Here is a 4,300-nt window from a genome sequence, read left to right on the forward strand (position 1 = left end):
TAACTTGAATGTTAATAAAAATAAAAAAGAAACACTGAAAAATAGAAAGCTAACAAGTTTGATCTGAATGGACAAGGAACTCCAGACGAACCTGTTGCCTGATGTACAGCTACTGCCAGAAAGCACTAAAGTAAGAGCCAAGGGTCAACAAGTGCTTACATATCACATGGTGGGCTTAGCAAGAATGTGCCACTCTTAGAAAACTATATTGTTAAAAATAAGCGATGAAGCTTGAGTACTGCTTTCAAATCCATAAAGATATTTGGAGGAAACAAAGCATGCTTACAATAAAACCAGGACTCTAAAATAGTGAAAGGCTTGAGCTCATGCAGCATCTTGCCAAGTAACCAGAGGAAATAGCTTACACGAATTTCCAACAACCAATTCCTTCTGCATTTGCTGAGTAAGCACACAGGGCAGGAAAGTAGTACATCATTAGAATCTGACTTTATCAGACAATTTTTTTTGAAGGCTTTATAAATAAGCGTTAATTTTCTTGTTCCTCCCCTTTAATGCTCTTTCTCAATAAAGCTGGAGATGTTCTTGAGATAGGAAACAAATGTAAGTTCAGACTCAGCACCAAGAATCCATTCTTTGACAGTGAAAAAGGAGAAAAAATCACCCCAAAGTTCCTTGTCACTATCCAAGCAAATGTCCTATCTATCATAAGAATTGTGGTTCCTGGGTAACAGATTAGGTACATCAATAAAATACTGTAACCACAGTTTGAGACAAATGCCCTGGTACATATAAGGTCAGAGGTTGACCAAGGTCGAATGGAATTCTAAGCATATTTATCTCAGGCTAAGCTTCAAACTGAGTTTTAAATTTTGTCAGACATGAAAAACTGCTACCAGATGGTGTCAAGATAATTCCTCTCTGTGTTAAAAACACACTTAGATATAGTCAAGAGTAAAAATCAAATAATTAGTCCCAACACCATACGCAACTGGCACCATTCCTACTACACGTTAGGAGAGGCAAAGGATTTCTGAGTTTCATGATCAAGGTGGTCCCCACAACTAATGTGTAGCCTACTATCCCAATGAATAAACGATGGTTTGCTAGAGCTGTGGATCACCTCAGGAAGGGACAGCATGTTATTCCCAGTTGTAATCCTGTTGCCAACTGCAAGAGCCCATTAAAGGTTGACTCCACCAACTCCACCTCCACCCTGCACTCCTTTCAGCTGAAAGAACACTTAGGCTGTATTGGGGATATTTAGTCCCTGACATGTAAAAGAAGCTCCCAATTATAAATTCCTATACTGTGTGGCTAAACTTTATTCTTCAAGTAAAATAGAGGGCTCATAGACATTTGGAAGCTCTTTGGAAAGAAAAATGATATTACTGGCTCACCAAGTTTTTAAAATTCAGAAAGAGACTTTGAGGAGGGTATTAAAATGTCTAAAGTAATAAACTAGAAAAATGTTATGTATTAGAAAACACAATGACATATGTTATTATGAGTTATTCATAATATGCTTGCTTTTTAATTTTTTGGGGGGAAATTTAAATGATTACATTTAATGACACAAATATCTGTTTAGCTCTGGTCTCCTATTAGGAATGGGGTTAGAATCGCAATTTTTCTAGTTGTTAGGATGACAACCACATTCTATTTTAAAATGTGGATCTGAAGGGCAATCCTGGCAATGGTCATTGGTGGATGTGGATGCTATGCAATGCTGACTTCTCTTAGAATCTTTGTGAGTACTCAGAATCCTTAGAGGCTCCTGTTTCCCCATAAATCCTGCCTACTGTACTGTCAGGGAGAAAGAATTATGTAATTTTAATTCTTAATCTTCATGCAAAGCAAAATTTTTATGCTAGGAAGAGGCTGAATGATGGGACATCTGGCCTTTGGGTTCATTTCCTAGAGAACCATCACTTTGGATAGGGTTGTATTTGCCCTACACCTCAATGAAGCACAATAAAGATTTTATTTTATGCTCCAATAATCATTGGCAATAGCATGATGCTTCCTTCTGTCATCATACAGGGGAAGCACATGAGGAAGATCCCAGGAACTGTGAAGATAGGGTAAAGTGAGGTCGCAACTGGCAACAAGAAAACCATCCAGCCTTTGAACACAAAGATTGTAAATGTCTCCTGTTTCTTAGACTTATTATTTTTGGCAGGGTTGCATATGTTCTCTGTGCTCATTCCACAAATCTGGCTGATTATTATTCCAATCACCAGAGGAAGAGAGAGTCACATTAATTTGTAGTAATTAATAGCACTGATGCATTTGACAGCGCATGTTAACAAGCCTCTTTGATTGTTTGGATCTCTAACTGCGGCCCTTCTTGTTTGCATCACCTCCAAGGAATTCATAATATCAAAGCTTAACGGTATCTGATACTTGTCAAAATGCAATTTATAAAAGTTTAATTCTTTTATTGATTTAGTTTGGTTTTGATGCCTGCAGAGTCAGCTCCCTTGACAGAACTTAGCGGATTCAAATGCTTGTCACCAGCTCGGCCTCCTTTTTGCAGGGAACAATTGCCATAGGCCAAGCCAACAGGCATGGTTTAATTGCCATTAATTAAAAGCATAAATCTCTTTTTTCTTCAGTTGCTCTGCTCTTAAAGGGGGCTGCACATATCTCTCTTTTCCTGTGTTTGTCAGAACACCTTCTGGCAAGCAAAGTTAACCCGTTCCATCTTTCTAAGCATTTTCTGGGGTAATCTTTTGAAGCATTGCTCTTATGATCTGATGTGAAATGCATGCGGTTCGGTGATATTTAACAAACTGGATTCCTTCTTTATTGCAGTATAATGAGGTCAAATGAATCCCTCCATGGGTTGTATACATGCTTAAATGGTTTTTGCATCAAATTCCTTTTGACAGCAAATAAAACAGGAGCCAAACAAAACATCAGCTACTTAAAATTGGAAGGGAGAGAATGCTGGATGAGAATGGGCTCTTGAAACAAAAACACATATATACTTTTTAACATGAGGTGCGAGAAACCTTCCAGCAAAATAAGTCTGCCTGGTCATTTTCAGTTTGGAAGCAATTAGTGAGCTTCTTGGGATGAGGAGAAGCGCTGATCTTAACGGAGCCCAAATGATTATACAGTAAATATTATTCCAGCTCCGTTTACCTTCTAGTTTTATCATTAAATCTATTTCATTTAGAAGGAACCCAGTGATGTTGTGAGCAAGCTAGAAATAATGAGGAGAACTCATCGCTCACTTTGATGGGGGAAAGTAAAGTGGGCAGGTTCTTTTTATTATTTTTTTAACTTGCCCACAATTACCCTATGAAATGATTATCCACCAGGCTTTGCTATTCAATGGCGGTGTCAAAACAATTCGGTTTCTCTTGGCTGCCGAGCGCATTCTCTCCCCCCTCAGTCCTGCCGCCGTTCGGGGAAGTGTCGCTGTAAGCAGATTATTGCTTTAAAGCATTTACACATATTAGTTTTGCTGCATCTGGCAGCTTTAGCAGGATTGCCGAGCTGCGGAAGTCCTCCTCGTTTTATTTAAAAAAAGAAGAAAGAAAGAAAGAAAAAAAAAGTTCCGCGCAGGGCTGCTCGGCGTGCTCAGCGCATGAATATGTTACGCATCTGCTTTCCCGGGTCAGGCTGCGGAGAGTGATTGATTTTGGGCCCCAGTGCACTTTTTGCGAAAATCTTTAAGCGAATGCGGTGTTGTTTAATTGGGAGCGTTCCAGCTAGACCTGCTGCTGCAGGAATCGCTGGAAATTGGAGGCTGCGGGCCGCCGTGGCTCCAGCGGCAGCGGCGACCGCACGGCTGAGCAGGCGTCCCGCATCCCGGCCGCGCAGGGTGACCTACTTCCCCGCCGCCCGCTCGTGCTCGCCCGCGCGCGCGCTTGGGAGTTGGGAGATTTTTTTTTTTTTTTTTTTTTTTAACCTGGCGTTGGAAGGGAGGAAGTTCCAATTAAAACCAAAATAAGCTGCTTTAATGGTCTTTTAAATTGACAAGTGAACAATGATTTTAGTATTGGTATCTGTCAAAGGTCCTAGGAAATCCTCAGCTGATAAGGCCCAATGCTTCCAATTAGGAACCGTGCAGATCTGCAGCCAATAATGATTTCTGGGTCCCTGCAGAAATGCTGCAGACACTTATTGCAAATTACTGACAAAAAGCTCTGCTGTATTGATGAGAGGAAGTACAGGCGGCTTTCGGTGTCCCCGTCAGGTATACCTCATAATGAGAGAGCTTGAAGTTTTGACTTAGCCTTTTTCCTTCCCTCCGCGCTTAAAGCAGCATTTCATTGATGAGTAAAAATCTCGCCTCCCACCAGCTTTAAGCATGTTAGACATTTCTTCC

The sequence above is a fragment of the Octodon degus genome, unplaced genomic scaffold (assembly GCF_000260255.1).
Source record: "Octodon degus isolate 3935 unplaced genomic scaffold, OctDeg1.0 scaffold00074, whole genome shotgun sequence".
Lineage (NCBI taxonomy): Eukaryota > Metazoa > Chordata > Mammalia > Rodentia > Octodontidae > Octodon > Octodon degus.